Source organism: Dreissena polymorpha, chromosome 6 (genome assembly GCF_020536995.1).
Source record: "Dreissena polymorpha isolate Duluth1 chromosome 6, UMN_Dpol_1.0, whole genome shotgun sequence".
NCBI classification, from domain to species: domain Eukaryota; kingdom Metazoa; phylum Mollusca; class Bivalvia; order Myida; family Dreissenidae; genus Dreissena; species Dreissena polymorpha.
Genome location: NC_068360.1, coordinates 32,989,875 through 33,005,088, shown reverse-complemented (window position 1 = coordinate 33,005,088; position 15,214 = coordinate 32,989,875). Strand labels below are relative to the sequence as shown.

At 34.8% G+C, this 15,214-nt stretch overlaps 1 protein-coding gene across 1 annotated transcript in view; it reads right to left on the bottom strand.

Annotated features, from left to right (window-relative positions):
• The window catches only part of LOC127834763 (uncharacterized), a 34,958-nt gene extending 20,996 nt beyond the window's left edge, over nucleotides 1-13,962 (bottom strand). The window contains exon 1 of the mRNA XM_052360798.1: nucleotides 13,774-13,962. The gene's annotated coding sequence lies outside the window, so the exon portion shown is untranslated. The remainder of the gene's footprint in view (nucleotides 1-13,773) is intronic.
• Nucleotides 13,963-15,214: the final 1,252 nt, after the last annotated feature.

Genomic DNA, 15,214 nt, shown 5'->3' with positions numbered 1-15,214 from the left:
GCAATGTGTTTTTTTTTATTTGATATTAAAGTTTTGCAAGATTTCAAATTATTAATATATAACAATATATTCATTTTTAAATGGGAAATATAATAATAAAACATCTGTCACATATTCAGTCAACAAAGTAACAATACCTAACAAGAGCACTGCATAGTGGGTTCACACGCTTGGCTGCGGGTGCAGTTATGAATAAATGAAAGCTTGTCAGAAGATATATATATATATATATATATTAGAGGTCACATAAACCTTGATCTCTGACCTAGTGACCCAAAAATGGGTGTGGCGAGTAGGGCTGTAACGATACATTCAAATTACTCGAATACGGCTGTGGACGAATATTATCCGTTATTCGCCACCTCCTGAACCGAATATTTGACGAATACAAAAAACATGGTTTCGACTTTGAAAGTTCAATCATCTTATCTTACCTTACAAATGAAGGTTCATACAATAAACCCCTTTATTTAAATGTTCTTCTCTTTACTCCAGCATTTTTTTATCATGTTTACCCCACCCACTATGTTACACAGGGAGATTATCAACAAAAAATGGCGGGCACCGGTTGTATATTTACGACATTGAAAAATCTCTCGATGGTTGTTTAATGTCTATTTAGGTAAATACGATTGATTTGATGCTCAAACATACACACAAAGGATTAGCAGATGGAACTTCGTTTTTGTTTATATTTACGACAATTATTGTGCAACTAATATCAACAAACATGGAGCCTATTGATATCGTTGACCCGCCTGCCATATACACGTAGTTTCATACTACAGGGTTTTTTTTTACTAAGAAAGTGACGCCGATATTCGGCGTCTTCCCCTACCAGAATTTTTCCCCTAAAAATACCATTTCCCCTCCAAAAATATAATTTTTTACCAAAATATAATATTTTACCCTCAAAGAAATGTTTTTTTTTCTTTTGGGAAGTCGACACTTATCCAAGTTGTACCATGTACAACGATCTCGCTCTCTCGCTCTCTCTCTCTCTCTCCCGACGAACACTCAAATCTGGGAATCCCAGTGATTCTATATATAGCTCTTATATTACGTCATGGAAACCGGGCAAATAATCATATTAATCATGTGACTATTTTACTGGATTGCGCGAGAAGGGTGTTTCGTCAATTAATTACCGGAAACCAGTCGAATTTTCATCCGGGTTATGTGAAAGCCAAGATATAAACGTTAAAACAGAAAAAAAGTCTCACAATTGGCGTTCATACACGAACAAAATAAAACGTTCGGACTCGGAAAATATTAATTGCGTTGACACATTTTTTAAAGAATGAATCATCCAAAAACCGTTGAAACCCAGCAGGATTCGGAGGTAAATGTAATCAACATCGATTAATACTGTCGGATTAGTATGAAAGTGAAAGTATACAATCGGCAGCTGCCGCACCTTTCCCTTCCAATACTGTAGCAGATCCAGATCGTCAACCCATTCATCATGAAATTGAAATCATAATATTGACATCGTTCCCCGGCCCCAGTTGAAAACATTTCCCATTATTAGATCTACACCTGCAACTTTATTTAGGACTTTGACTTTAATATCATACTTGTTCATGTGTTTAAGAACAAAAAGGTCAGAGACATGCCTCTTTTTCTAAAAAAAACCCCTTAAGTCTGTAGGTGAGTTATAGACATTGAAATGAACAGTTTTTATTTTTTCCCCAAATATGTCTCTTGCGCGTTCGATTTTCCCCTTTTACCCAGCGTCCAGCGTCTTCCCCTTTTTCTAAAAAAACCCCCTGTACTATATAATGTCATGTCAAGTTGCAGCGATTTTTTTTGTCCATTGGGAAAAGTACCTGTACCGGTCCAATTGGGAAAAATTGAGTCGTGAAAACCTGAAAATTGGGAACAATCGAGTCGTGAAATTGGGAAATTGGTGTATTTGATTTTATGCTCCCAAATACTTTAAAATTGATTCTAAGTGTTTTCAAGCTGTCAATATTATATTTACCTAGGTTCAAACCATAGAGCTGCACAGGGAAACTAACAAAATGTTGCATTTTCAAAAAAAAATTGTCTACTGAATGTTATAACTAGGGTAACTGACATATTGTGAATTGTTCAGGAAAGCATATTTTCAGACATTTTCAAAAATACAGTAAGAGCACTTACGTTATTTTTTGCGCTAAAAATATTTCAGTGTTGAAAATTATGGTAACTGCTTCTTTCTTATTTTTTTATTGTTTTAAAAAAGACATATCAATTTGGAGTTTTGTTTCGTTTTTCAAGTGTTATTATAATACTAATCAGAAAATTTGAATACGGAAACATGTTTATTATTTTAAAAGAACATTTTTTTGCTTCTCCTGAAAATATAACAAAATGTCAGTTACGCTACTTTTTGCATTCATAAAATGACATGCGTTTGTTATGTCAATTTCAAAAATTTGATAAAAACATTATTTTTACCAAAAAGATTGACTTAATATTTTAACAGTTGATGTATGTCACCTTAATAAACACAAAAATGGAAAAAAGTAAAAATGTATAAAAATGTCAGTTACATGACTTATTACATTCAGTAGGCTAATTGGGAAATTTGTAGTGTTTTCTTAATTGGGAAAGTGCCGTTTACCGGTACTTTATAAAGAATGAAAAAAATCGATGAGTTGCGTAATTTACTATTCAAGGATTTTATTGGTACTAGTCATGTTTTCAAAGTTTAAGCAGTTCTAGTCAGTGTTTTGTTATTTCAAAGTGTTATATTTCATATTTTCAGTATGCAATAATACTCAATCAATCAAATTTAAAAATACCGTATACTCAGGAGTCTCGCGAGTGGGCGAAATGGGCGATTCCTTCGCCAAATTAATCTTCACTTCGCACATTAATTTCATGAAGGCGAAGTGACTTCTCCGTTTAATGATTTACTTTGTGCCAGACATTGACCGATTAAAATCAATTTGATGTGGAGAATTGGACACAGGAGGATTCTCAGCCATTAGTGCCCCATGTACAGGTCATGCTAAGTTGAACATTCAAAAGAACAGCCTGGAGCTATTACACTTCTTGAAATTGTTAATAGATGATGCCTTGATTAATTGCCTTCTGCTGGCTACCAATAACTATGATTTAGCTATGTTAAATAGCCCATTAAAACAATACTAAGAAATGATCAAATGGGAAGATGTAACCTAGCACTGGCAATAAATAAGGCTCATTTACAGGTCAGATTCGGAATCTCTGCTGTAAAATGAGATTTTAAATGAATTTTTAATTTAAAACAAATATTTGTAACAAAATATGAGTTTGCTTTAATGTTGAATTGCTTAAAATTAACAAGGAAGTAAAAAGATTCTGAACATTACTGGCTTGTTACAATTGAAGTTTCTTTGATACACATGGTAAGGAAAAAAGTAATTAAAAGTACAATTATAATCAACAATCAATGAGAAACAAGGGCTGTTTGTAAAACATGCATGCCCCCTATATGGGCTATAAGTTGTAGTAGCAGCCACTGTGTGAATACTTTTTTGTCACTGTGAACAACGTGGTGTTGGTGGTTGTGGTGGTGGTGGTGGTGGTGTAGGTGGTGGTGGTTGTGGTGGTGCGGTTAGCCTTACATTTGGTAAAATTTAAATAAATTACAAGGGAGGCAAATGCTGTAACAAAAAGAACATGCATAAACGGTAGTTGTTTCCCTTGTTTGAACCATGCTTAATCCTTAAAATGCCTATTTCCAGTAACTGTGGCCTTCACCTGTGACCTTGACCTTTACCAAGTAACCTAAAAATCAATAGGGGTCATCTGCAAGTCATGATCAATGTTCCTATGAAGTTTCATGATCCTAGGCCTAAGCGTTCTTGAGTTATCATCCAGAAACCATCTGGTGAACGGAACGACAGACAGACCGACAGACTGACAGATTGACGGACATGAGCAAAGCAATATACCCCCTCTTCTTCGAAGAGGGGCATAATAAGGAAAATGTTGGTTTTATATACTAAAAATGTCTTATTGTATAAAACAAGTGAAGAGTTTATTGAAAGCTGAACGGAAACCACTAAGTTGCTGCAAAATATACGTAAAACTAAGATCTATGACCAAAATGTACCATTTCTCCCAAATATGTTACCAATTCTCCCTATTTTGGCTTTAGGGAGAAGTGACTTCTCCATAAATGTTGAGCCAAGCTAGACCCCTGATACTTGCGCTTAAAAGACGCCCTCGCTTATAAGACGCACTCCGACTTCGAACTTTATAATGGGTGGATTTGAGACTGACCCGCGTGTAAGACGCGGTCCAATTTAGCAGTTTTCATCGGCCGAAAAAATGGCCGAAAAATGGCAGAATGTTAAAGAAAATCATCAATTAGTAACACATTGAGAATTTTTCAAACTCGCGCTGCATACAATTAGTAATTCACGCAAGTCTGAAAAATAAAACAATCAAACAACAAAGTAAATAATATTTGTTTATTTTATGATATATTAGTGGGTTTTAATTTATTTTCAAGTATTATTCATGCAATAAAAATAATTATCAAATTAACAAAATTTGTAACAATTGCGTATTTAATCATTTGCCCTAACAATTGCAAACATATTACGTTTGGGATATCAATGCACAAGCAAAATTGATCGTATCATTCATCTTAATTGTATTGTTTGACAGGTATTGAAAACTAATAGGCAGATATCTTGAAAGCGTATAGTTTTATTACCTAGATTATGCAATTACGCCCATTGTCTATCAACAATAGGTAACGCCTACTTTCATAAAATTAGCCAATCGCGTGATAGAGTGATAGACTCCGAAGCGCAGATTGAAATCACGTGTCAAGAAGAAAGTCATATGCAGATATTTGCATGCGGTCGCTCTTTGCTCCTGTCGTTGTTGGCCCCTAACAAATAAGGTGTCATCGGCATTAGGGGGTCGTCTGAATAAACGTGTTTATTTAACTTATTTCAGAGGATACCCTAATTGCCAATTATGTCTTAATTGACAATTAACGACGTGGAACAAAGACGACCAGGTGATACAAACTTGTCAAGTAGCATTTGTAATCGGCAGTGTGTTTATTTAACAATTGACAGTTTCAAACTGAGAATTGATTTTGCTGTTGTTTTAAGCATGTTGGCATCGTGTTGCCGCTTACACACGTATACTATAATGGCCAATTTATATGACATTTAACGAAGTCGCCCGCAGACAATCAGGTGATACAAACTTTTCAAGAATAATCACGGACAATATAACGTCTTACGCCCCAAAAATAACAAAATTCAAATTAAAAATAATAGACAACAAAATCAGTAACAATACATTTTATTACAAATAAATCGGTAACTAAACATAGCGTTCCGATACACGGTACGGGCCAATACAGACTTTAGAGAAAATGAAAATGGCTGCCGCGATGATTCAAAACAACTGACAAGTGTCCAACTTGGCTAGCATTAGCCCAGTAAACTCCATATTTTGAAATTTTTTGTTTATTTTAACCAGTATCTCGCTTATAAGACGCGACCCCAACTGTAACTTATTAATATGAGTCTTAAAAATGCGTCTTACAAGCAAAAGTATACGGTACTCATAGTTTCATACTATATAATGTCATGTCAAGTAGTTAGTATTACTTTTGTTCATTGACATTTATATTCGCGAATACATATTCGTATTCGCCACCCTGTATTCGTGATACATATCGTATTCATCACCTAGTGTATACGTTACAGCCCTTGTGGCGTGTAGAACTCATCAAGGTGCAGCTACATATTTAGTTTCAAAGTTGTAGGTTGAAGCACTTTGATTTTAGAGCCAATGTTAAGGTTTTAGCACGACGCAGACGGAGGACCAGCTGGCTACAGTACACTCCACGCGTTTTCCCCAAAAAACGCGCTCCCTCCGCGGGTTTTTTTCTGCTAGCGAGTGTTCACGCGGCGTTGAGAGAGCTTGATGAACTTGATAAAACGCTCGGCATTACGCCGCGTTCGCTAATTCCCGCGGCGTGTATTATTTTAGCCTAGTCGGTAAATGCAGACAATTTCCGTTCTTATCAGTGACCGCCGCGCAACGCCGTGTTAGCAGTGTGCTACTGGGCATGCCAAAAAATAAAAACATTGTTTTAATAAATAGTTTAAATACTGTAGTACATGTATAAAAAAGATAATTGTATAGAAAATTAATACGTATAAAAATTATGTTTTTTAATTCACAGGTACGTCTAAAATATGAATGAATATAAGACATTTGACAAATTAATATTTAAATCACAACACATATAAGACAAGAATAAATGTTCCGTACAATTTCCTAATGAGAATAATAATTAGTAATCCGAAACACACTACGATTTTTAATGTTAACACGACGTTAACAAATGCTTCCAATATACAGTCATCATGTATATTTCCCGACAAAAGCGCGCGAAAATTATGCTGCAATGTACAAGGTATACTCCTGCAAAGCGTGCGTGTATTGATTTTTTTATACAAACTTTATAGCGCACAGAACATTATATTTTGTTGATTTCCGTTAAAAGTTTCTTTGGTATTTTTTAACAAAATTATATCGCGAATAAGTTGATATTTCCTCCCTCCAAAATAATTTCAAATCATACACGCCGAATCTTTATCGTTACGGTATTTTAGTAGAGTAATTATTTTAACAGTAATTGTACTGTTAACTGATTAAAGAAGACATCTGGGTGGAACTGGATTTTAAGTGTTTGACGTTATGAAAACACGCAAAGCTTGTCTACTGACCTATTGTGTAGACTGCTGTCTGCGGTGTTTTGACAAAAGGGATTAACATGTGTGAATGTCACTCTGCCGATTTGGTCCATAATTACGCTTGATTGGTCATTGTCGGCTCGGGTACTACTTATATGTACCCCGGGTACTCTTAAGTATACTTATATGTATCCCGGGTACGGTAACTATACTAAAACGTACCCGGTAAATTTAAAGCTTTATCGGTCGTTGTCGGCTATTTTTTTTTAATTAAATATATTCACATTTATGTCAATTTTCTGTAAAATGGCCTCTATATTATGGAAACTCATACTCACAAAGCATGTTGATGCAGTTTTTTTTTAAAGAAAAGTTTGTTTAAAGATAATCGGTAGCGCGTTTTACGACATAGGATTTTAGGCGGGAATGCAACTCGGGTTCAGTCTAATATCGACCGGGTACGATTAAGTATATTTACCGTACCCGGGGTACATGTAAGTATACTTCAGAGTACCCGGGGTACACGTAAGTAGTACCCGAGCCGACAATGACCAATGGAGCCATAATTACTGGTAAACATTGCTTTGAATGTCGACGCAACAAGAATACAACTGTGAATATTAAATGCAACTATCAACTCAATAGTTACCACCTTCTTTTAGCAATCAATGGAATAACCTAATTTCAAAGAGAAAATAAATGCATTAGCGAGCAGAGAATTGACGTTGTTCTGACAATTAAAACCATTCCTTATGCATTCGTTGAACGTGATTACTTGAGTAAGTTATGCCTTTAGACAGGAAGCGGCTTTTCTTTGATTACGTCAAACTGTCAATTCACACAGATTTGCGAGATTTTTAGGGTCCTAGGTCATTTGTTTACATGTTCAGTATAGAAAATCACCTGCTAACATGAAAACTTTGGATTAAATTATCAAAATAAAAACAATGTTGCAAACTGTGTTTATATTAATTGGTTAGTATTAGTTAAAAGACGACGTTTTGTTTGTCGTAAATCAACGATTTTTCTATACAAAAACAACTACTTCTACAACCACGTCGGGATCGATCTATCTTGGTTGTTTTTTTTTATTGTAAATATTATACTACATGTACATGTATGTACTTGTAATAAATGTAATTTTATTTGAAAATCAGGAAGTCAAACAAAATTAAATTGATCGTTATCTCGTAAAACGCGGAGTTTCCCCCGCATTGCCAAAGCCGAGGGCCGCCGCGCAGGCTTATCAGTTTTGCCGATTGTTAACCGCCGCGTCCAAAATCATGCAAACGCCGCGTCTGGCGGGATTTTCTTAATCTCCCTCCAGGTCAATCACCGCGGAGTATGGAGGGAAATTGGGGAAAACGCGTGGAGTGTACTGTATGACAATACCTTGGGTTTTCTCCGAAAAACCGGAGCTAAAAACACCATATCCTATTTCATACCACCAAAAGTAGCAATAAACAGATAATCTGTCAGGCATTCAGAGCTTATGAGGGTTACTGATTATCTAGGGGAAGATAAGGTTATTACTGATAGGGGTTGCCTAGAGATAAGGCTGTAGTATGGAATGAGTTAATTAATTAATATCTCCTGACAAAACTTGTATCGAAGCGGGGTATGCGCGACCATTAGGATTGTGGCAAATTGAACGTGAATAATGTTCACGAATATATAGGGCTGGATGAAATTATAGCAAAGAAGGATACCGGAAGTGATCCGTTACTGGCGACCAAACTGTACTATGGCAAGTGTTGATATATTTACCAGTGCCTTCCCCAGGAATTTGTTCAGGCGCCCCGGGGGTGGGTTCGGGAGGGATGTCCCCTCCCAACGTTGATTTTTTTTTAATTTAACGTGTCAATTCACGTTCTGTGGTGCGTTATAACTCAAAAGAAAAACAGCGTCAAAAGAGTCATTTGGTGCGCTATGACTCTTCAAAAAAATCCCCCAGTCATTTAAAAATATATTTTTTTATATTGTTTAATTGTTTAAAAACTTTTCCGCACAGATAGTAAAATCCCGACTCGAACGATTCCCCAATACATCCGTTTCAACCCGACTCTATTACTGTATACTTACTATTTTTCAAGTTTCTATTTATTACCCGATAATCCCATTTATTCCGTTTTTATCAATCTCTTTCTGGTAAATATTTACGATAAAAGCTTTCAGTTATTTCTTTAACACAAACCTTGCCATTTTTTAAGTGACTATTTATAGATTTGATGAAATATTGCCTCTGAATATGCGTCAATCCCCTGACCTGTTGTGTGCTTGTTAAAACGCTCAATACACGCCATTTGTATGCAAAAGACGCGACGTTGTACATGCTGCATAATTTTCACGCTCTTTTTAATTGAGAAAAAGATTCGAATCAAAATAAATTTGCACTGCTAATTTGAAGCAAAAATATTTAACGTTGTGGTAACATTTACATTCGGAAGCGTGTTTCGGATTAAAAACGCGTTAACATCGACTTACGGTAATGGGTTTCGGATTACAAATTTAATTATTCCCATTTGAGATTTCAATAAATATTAACCGTTGCGTTATAAATTCAACGATAATTTGTTTACACACTTTACGAGTCAAATAAATGTTTTGACGGAATTATGCATGAAATTCACGTTGTCCACGAGGATCACGGCCGGTTGCCATCATCAGTCTTCTAACTATCGATTATCGGACGAAACATTTACAAGTGTGCGTAATTAATTCAACGAAAATTTGTTAAAGCGCATTACGTGTCGAATAAATGTCAGAAAAACGAGGTGAATGAGTTCTATAAATGGACATGTTGAAATATACATGTACTGGAATTAAATAAATTGTTATCACATAATTGTAACCTCTATAATAATTAATTGTTTACCACTTGCAATTAATTTCTCGTATTAATTATGAGTCATAGGTAACACTTGTTTACAGTAAAAAGGTGTGATGATGATGCCCGAAACCATCTTTAATGTTCTGTACTGTACTAATTACTAGTGCTGCAACAATACGCCAAAAACCGTATTGCAATATATTGTCAGTTCAAAAACCCGTATTGCAATATATCGCAATATATTGCTAACTTGTACCAAAATTATAACTTGCCAATTACCCGATAATCCCGTATATTCCAGTTTTAAAGCAAATTTTGGTAAATATTTACTATATACCGGTAAATGTGCTCAAAAGTTCACGAAAATCGTAATATTTTTGTTAAAAAGTGGATATCGATTTTACATATGTTTAGCGAAGAATGTTATATTTTAAAGATTGTAATTGTATATTCAGTTACTTATCGAACAACTTTTCATTTTATTTGAGGTTCAGCATTTAAATCTAGTCGATAGGACTTCGTTAGAAGATCTTAACATGTAGATATACATTAAAAGGTAAATACTTATTAGGTTATTTATGTATCAAATACATTTTGGCATTTGTTACTATTTAAAGATGTGATGAAATAACGTCCAACCCGGGCGTTTTTTTCCACTGAACACGCGTAATTCACCTGACGTGATGTTCCCATTTTATACAACACAAAATACACCCATACTTTCCATGCAACGTCCTACATGTCTGTATAATTTTCGCGCGCTTTTTATTGAGACAAAGGCTAAAGCACTTTTTATTTGACGCTATAATTTTTTATTGTCGCAGTAGCATTAAAATTTTGAAGCGTATTTCCGGAATGTGGATTACAAATTTAATAATGCTCAATTCAGAATCGAACGAAACATTTACAGCTGTGCGCAATTAATTCAACGATAATCTGTTCAAAAGCATCGAACGAATGCTCCGATGTAACAACGTTACTCCGTATACTTTTCAGAATGCTATTTTTACAAAAAAAAATAAATACACTGCTTTGTTTTGTTTACCTTGTTATCATTATTTCGGATGGCTTTTCTGGACGAAATGTGAATGAATTTTTGTAAAATTTTCGTACGGGCAGGGGTGGCGAAATCAAATGTCCGAGTTGCCCGAGTCGTACATTTGCTTGTCTGGGCAACTGACTTTTTTCAATTAATTTGTCCGTGGACAACAAGTTTTTTAAAAGTCGCGTACAGGTATACAAAAATACAATGTATTAAAGCCGTAATTAAGTTTTACAAAACCGGATGTTGACACGCGATTACATTGTCAGTGCTATTTGCGGAGCAATCAAGCTAAAATACCTGCACTTTCCTGCGCAGTGATCTCCCTTATTCTATATGAGACCGGGAGCATGCCGCATTTTCAACATTCGGCCCGACTGTTAGACAGTGTACAGACTGGTTTCTTTATTTTTACAATCAGACGGAAATAAAAAGTATCAATCTAAGATAATCAAAACACGGTCTACCTTGTTATTCAAGACAACTTTAATGGTAAAGATGAAACTTTTTTTTTAATATTCAACAACGGAGCAGAAACCCGAAGCTTTGAGCAGCCCACCTCCCAAAAAACTAAGAAAGATTATGATATTTGCTAACCGATTTTCAATGGTTACCAGTTTATATAATCAAAATGCTACCAGTAGCGGAGCCTCAGTCTGATGAGGTCCACATATTGGACTAGTTTAATTTGTTAAGATTACAATGTACTTATGTTCAGCACATGTTTTAATAACACTAGCTTCGCAAGATTTAAAGTTTGAGAAAGTCTTTATATTGTTTATAATATACTGCTATAATGAATGTACCATTAAAATACAATTATAAACAAAACAAGCAAATCTTACTCATTTTGATATATTCCACATTATTTAACATTAATCAATAAATGCGTTTATAATTTATATAAACATGAACGGACAAGTGTAGTTCAGCAACGGGCAAGTTAAATTTCCTAAATGGTTGTCCGTGGACAAGTATAGTTTTTTGAGATTTCGCCACCCCTGACGGGTATGATGAAAATCGTATCGCAATACAATATGCGGATTGCGTATTGCGATATATACCGATATACCGGTATATTGTTGCAGCACTACTAATTACCGGTTTTACATTACTCAAATGGTACAACTACTTGCTAATCAAGCTGCGATAAACTCTTACTTCATGCCCGACGTCAATCAAAAATAATGGTCGATAGTTAACCCCGCCCTCATAAGCATTCGCGTAACCGATTGGACGATGAACTTCACAGTTTGACGACTGGAAAGTTACCAAATACATCCTTGTCGGCATTTAAATGACCGTGTAATGTGGCTAGAATAATCGATACGCGCGTCTTGCTATTCTCTTATCAGTGGATTATCCATTACCCCATGGGGTGTTTATGGCGATTACTTGTGAAAGTAGGTACCGAGTGCTCTTTTAAAACAGGGAATATTGATACACTGATAGGGAAACCTTGATTTTTTTGGAAAAACTCCACTTTCTTTTACTGAAGAATACACTGATCGGAAAATTTCAAGCGCCCCGGGGACTTTGATTTCGAAATTCAAGCGCCCCGGCAAGGGGCGCTTAAATGGCCTGGGGAAGACCCTGATATTTACATGTAACAGCAGTTAAAATTGTATTTCACTGATGGTAAATAATAATGCTTACGATTAAACAATTTAAACTTATTATATGTATACAAAATTCATTTAATAATTCTTAAAGTTTCTAACAAAAATCCCCCTATTATTTTTCAAATCCATGAAAAATGTTCCGCTAGTTGCAATAATTCAACTCTCAGCTTTATAACCCAAAGGGTTACTGAGAGTTGCAATTCGCCGTCTATTGTCCAAAGGTGCTAAAATTTCATCACCCCTGCAACGGCTTAGGAACACTGATACTGCAAAAAAACTTATCAATGTTAACCTGTTTCAAGCACAAACTTACACAAATGGTACCATTAAAGCAACAAATAACTGTTTTTTATTTACTTTGTTATTCTTTCGTACGCTCTTTATAGTGACCATATTGGGAACTTTTGTCAATCTCCACGCAGAGTTGTCGTTTCTTGCACTCACATACAATACTGGTTCCTGTCAAATCTCTGCGCGGAGATTGAACTTTTGTAATGTTGCAGACAAAATGTGCCGCTATTGGTTAGGTCACATCACACGAATATTTTCCACATTGTGATATTTGGTGTACCCGTTAAGTCGATAACGATGTTTTGAGTCGTCAAATACTATCACTGTTAGAAGTTTCAAAATGGAAATGACAGCCAGAATAGTGTGCTGACATATCGATGATTTTTTTAGGTTGCATGCAATGGATAATGTCTGTAGGCTGCCATTCAGGTAAATTTAAATTAATGTGTTAATGAAGTTTATTAATTGCTTTCCTTAAAGCGGGTATATACAATTTTGTCAAATATTTATGAATTTATATAAACTGTGTAAAAAACTTATTATATATATATTTCAATATAAATTAAAATAAAAGTTAAGAAGAACATGTGTCGAAAAAAGCGAAATAAGCCAGATATTTAATTCTGAAATTGAAAACGGCTGTACAGCCGAATTCGCCAGCATGTATACCATACATGTACGATGTGCATCTAAACTTAGTTTAACGGTTTATTTGAATTCCTGCAATGATATCTATTCATACGACACACGAACACTATCTCCGATCCTAATACAAAGACGAATGCTTCGGTTATTGTAGGAAAATATGTACGTCACTATCGGCTCGGGGCGCTAATTTGTCTTTGCTGCATTTTATGAAATTCGGCTTTAATGTAAAAATTTTCTTGCATATTTTGTGTTATTGTAACATATTTTATCAATATATTACAATTAAACACATATGAAAAATCGTATATACCCGCTTTAATTGGTAACGAACGACGTCTGTTTAGTGATGCGCACAAAATCTGTGCGCAGATTTGGGCTTGAATTAATTAAGGGGTGCATATTGACTCCAGAGCCGCCATAGCAACAATTATCAGAATCTGCGAGTACATTTATATGGACTTGTGTTCCGCCTGCATTTGAATTTCTAGAATAAACATTATAATAGTTTTATAGTATAACATATAAATTCAAAGCATTAAAAAATGAGATCTTATATAATGCACGTGATTGCAAGGTACTACACGGTAAATAATTGTCAACAAAGACAAACATATTTATTGGCGCGAAACGTACCAGGGCGAAGCCGAATGTTCCTAGACCTAGGTTCCATTGGATGTACGATTTCGTTGAACATTTCTGTTTCTCACTTTAGTCAGCATGAACGATTCATTTAAACTAACAGTTTTTAATTGGTTGAATGTCAATCTTAGAATATCGAAACACGTGTTATCATATGGAAGAAAAACACTCGTTTTCAGAAAGAAAAACTGCGAATTTTTAAGTAACCATTCAAATTTATTTTATCGTAATGAAAAATAATTAACAACAAGAAAAGGCTAACAACAACCTTAGTATCGCGAACAAAAACCAAATACCTTGAAGCGATTTCCCTCATACCGATAATCATTGCAAACACAAAATCTGGAAGGATTTTTGTATACGATTAAATGCTATAGGTGGATATAAAATTTAATGTGTTCATATAGCAACGAAGCTACACGTATGTTGATTGGTGACCATTATATTAACTTATAAAAACTCTCATGGTAATCACGCGGTAATATTTAATGTTTATGAATATAGATGTCCTTGTGGCGTAGTGGGGATTGGAGTCGTTATCAACGATGTTAAACACTGATCGAAATCGGTTTCAATGTTTTGGATTTTGCTCATTATGATGTAGAAGTAAACGAAAAACTTCTTTATTGTTTACGTGTGTAAATAGTAAATAAAAATATGCTAGAAATTACAGCCGTTAAAATTATGTGCGTATTTGATATCTCATTTATCATGGTTTTATTTACGTTCTAAACTGGCTGTTTATACGAGCTTATGTAATGTACAATTCATACTCACGCTTACTCGTTTTAACAGAATGACGGAGCATACGCCTTTAAGGCACACGCAAGGTGGCTCAATAACACTGATCCATAAATATTTTATCAAGATTTTTCAAATTCATAAACTGAAGCAATACGTCCATATGATATTTAAATTCTTCTCCAAGTAAATAAAATTAAAATAATTATCTGTTCTGGTTTCTTGTAAAAGAAATTGTGAGTGACAGCCGTGATGTTTGCATAGAGAAATTCCGTAATTGTAGGGTATATTTCCGGAGTCGTTTAAAGTACACTATATTAAAAAATAGTAGGACCATAAGCCCATCTATAATGATCAAAATATTTATAAAAAAACTATAAAAAAAACTCACTTATTGATGGTGTGCTACTTATCATGATGATTTGTGTTTGTTAATAGTTGAATTCATAATTTATTCCCAGATTCAAATACTGTAAAAGATTATAATCTGCAGCCTTCTATTTGACTTTTCAAGTTTATGACGGTTAAAGGTTCAATTGCTCATTAAAAGCGTGGTACTTGTTATAACAAGAACACTAGGGAACAAAATCGAGTGTTAATAATCAGTTTACTTAGAAGGCAGTGTTTATTTTAAACAGTATTCACAGATTCAAACACTACTTATTTCTCACGGCGTTTAATGAAGTGTACACCT